This window comes from Manihot esculenta, chromosome 6 (genome assembly GCF_001659605.2).
Source record: "Manihot esculenta cultivar AM560-2 chromosome 6, M.esculenta_v8, whole genome shotgun sequence".
In the NCBI taxonomy this organism is placed as follows: Eukaryota; Viridiplantae; Streptophyta; class Magnoliopsida; order Malpighiales; family Euphorbiaceae; genus Manihot; species Manihot esculenta.
This window is the reverse complement of record NC_035166.2, coordinates 3,031,424-3,040,242: the sequence shown is the minus strand read 5'-3', so window position 1 is coordinate 3,040,242 and position 8,819 is coordinate 3,031,424. Positions and strand designations below refer to the sequence as shown.

Below are 8,819 nucleotides of genomic sequence, written 5' to 3'. Positions count from 1 at the left end.
TTGTATTTTTTTAATTTTATAAATAGTTATATTTCTATTTACAAATATGTTTATCTATCTAATTTTACAAATTGATTACAATTTCGTTTGAAAATTTGTATATGTCCATTTAATTTTACAAATGGATCACACGTCCATTTATAAATCCGTTTGTAACTATTTAATTTTATAAACAAATAAAATTATACGTTTTCAAATTCGTAGGTGGTTTTTTAATTTCATAAATAATAACATTTCCGTTTATAAATTCGTGTGTGCATTTAATTTTATAAACAGATTATAGGTCTGTTTGTAAATTTATCTGTATCTATTTGTTATACTTTTATTTGTAAATTGTAACTCATTCATTTGTAAAACTGTCTATATTTATTTAATTTTATAAAATCATTTATATTACACTCACAGACTTAGTTTTGTGATAAATGCATATGAGTAAATCTGAGATATTTCAATTATACTCCCTTAATCTCTAATTTCTATTTAAAAAAAACAGACAGTCTATATTTATTTAATTTTATAAATAAATTAATATTTATTTGAGAAAACCGTGTATATTTATTTAAATTTATAAATGAATTATTTGTTTATTTATAAGTTTTTTTTATATCTATTTAATTTTAAAGTTATGAGTATAATATTATCTTTGTAAACTAAATTTTTTAATTAATTTATTAAAAAATATAACTATTATTATTGATTGATTTAATCAATTTGAATTTTAATAAATTTTTTATTTTTTATAATTATTTTTAATATTTTAAAAATTAATTAAAATCTACTTTCAAAAAATTTAATTAAAATATTTTAATTTTATTTAATCTCTTTATATTATTAAAATAATATATTATTATTATTGATTGATTTAGTTCCTTTTTTTAATTTTTTTTTCAAAATTGAATTAAATTAAAATAATTAAAATTTTTAAAATTAAAAATTAATCTGAAATGAAATAAATAAAAAATTAAATTAAAATTTTAAAATTAAAAATTAAATTAAATTAAAATAAATAAAAAATTAAATTAAAATTTCAAATTAATTCAATTTGATCGCGATACTGTCAAACTAACCAAAATCATCATCAGCATTTTCACGGAAGCAGTGTCTTTAAACCAAACCCGCCTATATCCATTCTTCCTCCCCCGTAGCCACAATTGACAAAAATGTAGCACCTCCACCACCAAACCAGACCCGGCAGCTTCCCAATCTCATAATCTTTTCTCGCATTTCATCGGCCCCAATCAAAGCAGAATAGTTATCTTGCGTCCAGGTGGCAGCTGCAGCTCTTCCATTGAAGGCCTGTTTTGCCCTTTACCAGAAATTGTCGATCTCTCCTCTATTACTGGTTTGGATTTTTGGTGGCATTGGGTAAAATTTCAGTCAATTATACCTTCTTTGATCTCTTGTACCGAATTGATTATTTGGTTTGGACAATTAGTTTATTGTTTCAAGAGTTCTATTGGTAAATTTCTATTTTGTTGACCAAAATAGGTTGCCTATACCTTGATATTAAACTGCTGTGAATCTTGCTTTATTCATCTTGCCTCTGCTGTCGTGTTTAAAATGTTTAAAATACATCTAATTTATTTTTAGGTTGAGGTTTGAGGTCTTGGAATTTATTAGTATCGTTAGATTTGAGTTTTAGCCCTCTAGGATACCCTTATAAAGAAAACCGATAATTTTGAGTCAAATTTTGTTTTCTTATCCTGTACTCTATTATAGCAACAACTGGCTAAGGTTGCCAAGAACTAAGACCAGCTTAAGATTCTAAATTTAAGCTTTTGAGAGTTTTCTTTGTAAAATTAAATAATAAATATCCTAGCCATTGCATAAAAGATGAAACAAAAGGGATTGGATACTTGTTATTAATGAAAGGGGTAAGCTGGTATAGACCAACTGTTACCCCAGCTGTTATTTCATCTATGTGCTGTTAATTGAATGTAACTAATAGAATTAAGTTACTAATTTGAAAGCATTGGACTGCAGAGCCATGCATTGAAACTGGATAAAAATGTGCTTTTTGCACCTACAAGTGCTACACCAACATGTTAAATTATCATATATAATTGTTCATATTTTTATTTTATTAATTACTATTCAGTTATGTTATTTTTGGGGGAGGATGATGGAAAAGTAAATCAATAATAAATTTTATTGAACTATTGGAAATGGACTTTGATCCTGCTGCGTGGCGCGGGTGAAATGGCTTGTGTGGAAGGAAAATGGGATAAAAAGGGGTAAAAAATTAATCTTTTGTCATAATAGTTTTAGGTGGAAATTGGGGTGAAAATGAGTAAAATTAACCCTTTGTCCATAATACAATTTGAGAGAGAGAGAGAGAGTTGCAAGCTATTTGATTGATTATAAAAAATGCTTACTGTTTAACTTACTGATTTGATTTCCATGGATTAATGGTTTCTTTGCTTAACTTTAATTTCAAATGCAGTATATCACAGGCATTCATTTAAATCTTGATGTTCCAAAGTAGATGAGAATACTTTACTTGGACAGGCTCAACTCATATGCAGGTAAACTAGACCCTTTTTTAATTGTTTACTGATAAAGATAATGCTCTAGACACTAAATAGTACTAAATAGTTTGAATCTATCTTAATTGCTGTCAGTAAAACATCTCTGTTTTTTTTTAGATCCATATTTGGATAAAAGAGGATCTCAAATTACAGCTCTACTGCAGGAAATAAATTGTCTGATTTTTGAGTTTTTAGGGAATAAACTAAAAACTCTTCATGATTTATTAGAATGCTTTATAAATTTAGTTATTAATATACTTAAATTAATAGTCTACCTTTTAAAGTATGCTATTGAGGTTTTACCATATATTATGTGAATATGAATGTTACTTGCACCTAAAGGAAAACGCATCACAACTAGTAGGTCAAATAAGCACTCTTCTTGCAGTAGCTCTCCATTGAGTCCTTCCTACCATGCTCTTTTACTTTACTATTCATAAATATATAAAGTGCTTGTAAGATGACATTTTCAGCATGCTACGTCAGTTTTACTCATTTTGTATTATGAGGCGGTTGGTAGGTATAAGAAAAAGTGAGTATATGGATTAGGCTCACAAGCATTTGCATATTTCTATTTAGAATTATTCGTGTTTGGATCTTACTCTTAAACACCACAGAAAGTGCAAACTCAAAATGATTATGAAAACTTGAGACATTATATTGAGCGCATTGAGATTGAAAATGATACCTTATAAATAGAAGTGAAGAAAATTACAAGCAACAATGCAAACTGAAAATCTGTTTATAAAATTACAAGTAGATTTGCAAACAAACATTTTGTTGCATTTACAAATGGATTATCCGTTTGATTCACAAATAGATTTTGTAAATGGATTAGCCATTTGTATCACAAACAGAATTATAAACTATTTGACCGTTTATAATACAAACAGATTATAAATAGACTAGCCATTTTAGTCATACACAGATTTGCAAATGTATTATCCGTTTGCACGTAAAATTCCATTTGTAAATAAGGGAGAACATGTAAACGAAAAATACAAACTGATATCAAATCCGTTTGTATCACAAACAGATTTATAAACAGATTAACTGTTTGTATTACAAACAAAATTACAAATAGATGAGCCATTTGTATTACAAACAAATTTATAAATGGATTGCTCATTTGCACGTGAAATTTCGCCTGTAAATAAGAGATAACGAAAAATACAAACGGATATCAAATCCATTTGTATCATAGATAGACATTTCATTTGTGAATCCGTTTGAAATGTAAATGGTTTATTTTCCATTTGAAAAAAATTTACATATGAGGTTTACACAAATGGACTAAAAGTCTGTTTGTGATCCATTTGTAATTCATTTTACAAACAGAATTTTATAGTTTATCCATTTGTAAATTTAAATTCGTTTGTAATTCATATTACAAACATAATTTTATAAATCCGTTTGTAAATTTATTTTTTTTTAGTATATGAGTTCTATCCATATCACTATAGCATTGTGTTCTAATAGGCAGAAAGAAAATAAAATTAGAATTTAATTTCTTCAATTTTTAAAATTTTGTAAAATTCAATTGAATTCTAAATTTTATGTGTTTAATTTGTATAAAAATTAGAATTTAATTCCTTTAATTTTTTTTTCAAAATTTCTTCTTTCGACTGTGTTTTTGGTGTAATCAAATAATTCTACTATCTCTTTAGAAATATTACATAATGGAGAAAGATTTTTATCCATACTTTGAGATTAGTAGCTTTAGGATTATAAGGTTGAATTTTTTTATTTATTATATTTATTTTATTAGTATTTTTATATGATTAGTTTCATGATATAGAATTGCATTGGTGCTATTAATGAAACTCATATTCGTATTAAAGCTTCAAAAGCAAATAAGTCAACATATTGCGGAAGGAAAGGATTTTCTACCATGAACATTTGCAGCTTATACATTTCATTCAAAATTCACTGAATGTCCTCTATTTATCAAATATGTTGTTGTGCTACTGCATTTGTCCAAAACATTTTTGGCAGCCCAGCATGTAGCCTCATGCTTCTTGCTCGCTCATCCAATGTTTTGTTCAAACTTTCAGCAATCCCATTTTGTCTTACCTAGTTAGGAACTGTCCTGGTGTACCTGATTCCTTTATCAACACAAAACTTCTTGAATTCTATAGAATTATACTCTCCTCCATTATCTGACCTTAAACATTTGATCTTCAACCCAGTCTGATTTTCAACTTGAGCCTTCTATCTCTTAAAAGTGGCAAACACATCTGATTTGTGTTTCAGAAAGTAAGCTCATACCCACCTACTGAAGTCATCAATGAAGGTAACATAGTATCTCGAACCACCAAGAGAGGAAACTGGGGATGGCTCCCACACGTCTGTATGTACTAGTTCTAACCGTTCTGCCTTTGGTTCTTTGATAGCCTTTGTGAAACTAACCCGTTTTTTCTTTCCCATAACACAACTCTCACATAAACCTATACCAACAGATTTCTACCCTTATAGATACCCTTTCGAAGCTAGCATATTCATTTCCTTCTCGCTCATATGTCCAAGTCTGTTGTGCTACAGACTTGAATACGATGTACTGTCAATCGCAACAACCATGTCCGAACACTCTGCAGTAGTGTATAAAGTTTCAGATTTTGTGCCCGGTGCTATTACTATAACTCGTTTCACAATTTTCTAGGAACTCCGACCAAACACTGTTCTGTAACCGGTACTATCCAGCTGGTCAATAGAGATCAGATTCTTCTTCAAGTCATGAATATATTTGACATCCTGCAGCTTTCACTTATCCCATCTGAGGGTTTGGATACATACATCCCCAATTCCAGCAATTTCTAAGGCTTTATTATCAGTAAGATATACCTTCCCATAATTTTCAGATTTGAAATTATGGAATAAGTGTCTGCTCGAAGAAGAATGAAATGATGCACTCAAGTCAAGTATCCATGAGTCAATCGGACTGTCCACACTAAGAATTAAAGCATCACCAATGTCATCTGTAAAATGTACAGAATCATCTTCATGAGACTTGTTCTTTTGGCCTTTCTTCTTCATAGGTTTAAGGCAGTCCTTTTTAAAGTGTCCCTTTTTACCACAGCCCCAACAGACAACCTCGTTTCTGCCATGAGATTTCTCCCGCTCCTTTGACTTCGGTCGACTATGTTTACTATGGCCTCCTTTCACCTTGCTCCGGCCTCTACCGTCGACACTGATTGCGTTATCAGATGAATCCCCGATTTCTTTTTGCTAATGCTCTCGCCTATGACAACATCCTGGACTTCATCAAACTTTAACTTCTCAGATCCACGTGAACTGTTAATTGCGGAAATAACAGTATCCCACGACTCAGGTAGAGAGGATAATAATATTAGGGCTTTTATCTCATCATCAAAATTAATCTTGACAGAGCTTAATTGACTGATGATCATATTAAATTCGTTAATATGATCCGTGGCAGATCCATTTTCAAATATCTCCAAATTAAACAAATGACACATCAGATATACCTTGTTAATGGCCGACGGTTTCTCATACATATTCACCAGAGCTGTCAACAATCCTACAGTTGTTGTCTTCTTAACGATATTAAAGGCAACATTTCTCGACAACGTCAAACAGATCAACCCTAGTGCCTTCCGATTCTTCAAATTCCAAATCTCCTGTTTCATAGTTTCTGGCTTCTCCCCTGATAGGGGTTCATGGAGGTTATTCTGATACAGACAATCTTCAATCTGTATCTTCCAGAAACCAAAATATGTTCCATCGAACTTCTCAATTCGAACCTTTGGGTTTTCCATCGTCTTTTTAGATTAGTGTGATACGAACCAAAAGCTCTGATACCAATTGTTGAGAATTGAATAATTACAGAATCTAAAAATAAGCACGAAAAGAAATTAACACATAGATTTAACGTAGTTCACCAATTTGGTTAAGTCCACTGCGGCTAGGGTTTTCTTAATTCTCTGTGAGTTTTGGAATCGAATATACTAGGAGAATATTATATATTTATATATCTAGGAAAAATACAAAAAGATGAAATAGCCCTCAAAAAAATTTGCCTTGAGGGCTCTACCCCCGAATCCCCACCTTCGGGTGGGGGGACACCCCCGGCCAACTCAGCGCGGAGTTGGATCCGCAATAGTTGGGTATGATGTACAATCCATAATATATTATTAGGCTCCATATCTTAACAAGAGAAACAAAGGTTGAATGAGTGAGAGAAAGAAGTGGGATGGCTTAAAAGGATGAGTAATGTTAGGGTTATATATATATGGATAAAATCGATTAGTTTGGTTTTCTAATTGATTTTGGTTTATTAATCTAACTGAATTGAAAACTGAAATTCTAAGAAATTAATAATCGAATTAAATTGAATAAGATCAAATAACCAAACTAATCGGTTCGTTTTTAAATCGAAAACTACTTAGACCTATTATGTTGTTGATACAGTTTTAGAAATTGTACTTGTGTGTTGTATTTTGTATAATTATCTTATGATGTATAATCCAGGTGAAGATATTTTATACCAAATTAATCAAGAGTTGAAGGAAAATCCTATTGAAAATTCATGATGTTGAATACATAGGTAGAGATCCAGATGTTAGACGAGGAGACAAATAAGAGATAATGTAGTTTCTTATATGTGGAGTTAATATATATTGCAATCTTAAGTTTTTCCATGTGATTGATAGTTATATTAGAAAAGTATTAATTTTTTGGGTTATGTATTGCCATTGTTTAGTTTTTTTTTGGGAGGTTTATAATTTAGTCATTGAGTATTACCGTATTACAATTATTAACGAGTCAATCCCTATATTTTGAGAAACTCGTTAAAATGTCCCTCATTTTTACCACTATTAACTCTATAGTCCTTTCGTCTATTTTCACCGTTAATGCACTAATAAAAGACTAAATAACCTTTATCTTCTAAATTAATTCCCTATCCCTTAACTCTGTTAAGTTTTAACCTTTTAATTCTCTCTCACTTTTTCATTGATGCCTTCTTCTCTTCTCCTACTATCCTTCTCTCTCTTTCTCTCATCATCCTTCACAAGCCACTTGAGTTGTGTATGTCGCGCCCTTTGACAGCAATGGAGAAGAACTCTAGTGTAGATAGAATTCCAGAGATTGGCATGGACTAAATCATATCAAAGGGAAACTTTTTACAAATTGCAGAGGCTGGTACAGAGACATCTCTTTGATGGCAAATCTTGGTGATGATGGAATACTGGGTCCAACAACGAACTGTTGAGGAGCATGGAGGAGAGCACCTGACTAGTGTAAAATGTAATTGGAGAGAGGTCTGATTGGATCTAAGCGAGGGGGAGGAGAAATTTGCGAATGAAAATCATGCAGATCTTTATACCATTTTTTCATGCCATTTATTCTTTGGATCATGTAGATCTCCCTCTCACCATCATCAAGACCTGAGTTTACTTCTTGGATTGATGTGAGTTCTCCATCTTACTGTAGATTCTTTTCATTGTATTATATTTTAGATTTTATTGTATTTTCGCTTATTGGATTTTGTATATCTACATATTTTAAGATCTGTTGAATTTTGATTTTGATTTAGTTTTTGTGATTTTGTGATTCATTGCATTTATTTGGTTGAAATTTAGGGCTATTGACACTAAAAATTAATTTATTATGCCAAAATTAAAAAATAAAGATTATATCACAAAACGACATAAATATCAGAATTTTTAGTGCTAAAATTTAACAGACACTAATTATTTTCATTTTATGATATTATTTTTGATTTAGATTTTTAGGTAATTCAATTCAGAACTGAAGGAATCGAATGCTGACTCTTATTTAAAATTCACTTTTTTTAAAAAATGTGGATAGAGCAACGGTACTGCACTTTTCCTTGTTCTAATTTATTAAAAGGAATTTATTCAGTCATCTATTATGATTTATTTATTTTTTTAAGTTTAAAAATTAATCTTTTAACTTTAATACTTCCTCTCTACAATATGAGGAAGGAGACGAAGGGAATAGGAAAGCCCAATGGGCCTCACTTTTTCTTATAGTAATTTATTGATTTATTAATATTGAATTTTTTATTTTGAGATTTTATTTTAAAAATATTTTTTACGCATTTAAATCTTTATAAATGTTTTAAATAATAAATTATCCAATTATACGCTGACATATAAGAATAATTTATTGGTGATCATAAAGAAAAAACTAATGTCTTTCTAATTAGCGCGAAGAAAGTTGAATTAATTTGAAATTTTGATTTAATTTTTTATTTATTTCGGTTTGATTCAATTTAATTTTTAATTTAAAAATTTTTAATTATTTCGG

General features: G+C 30.0%; 1 long non-coding RNA gene across 1 annotated transcript; it reads left to right on the top strand.

The window, feature by feature from the left end:
• Window positions 1–1,078: 1,078 nt before the first annotated feature.
• Window positions 1,079–8,081, top strand: LOC110617667. The gene is made up of 3 exons (XR_002488418.2): window positions 1,079–1,365; window positions 2,444–2,525; window positions 7,562–8,081. It is a non-coding gene; the product is annotated as an uncharacterized LOC110617667 (long non-coding RNA).
• The last annotated feature ends 738 nt before the right edge of the window (window positions 8,082–8,819 follow it).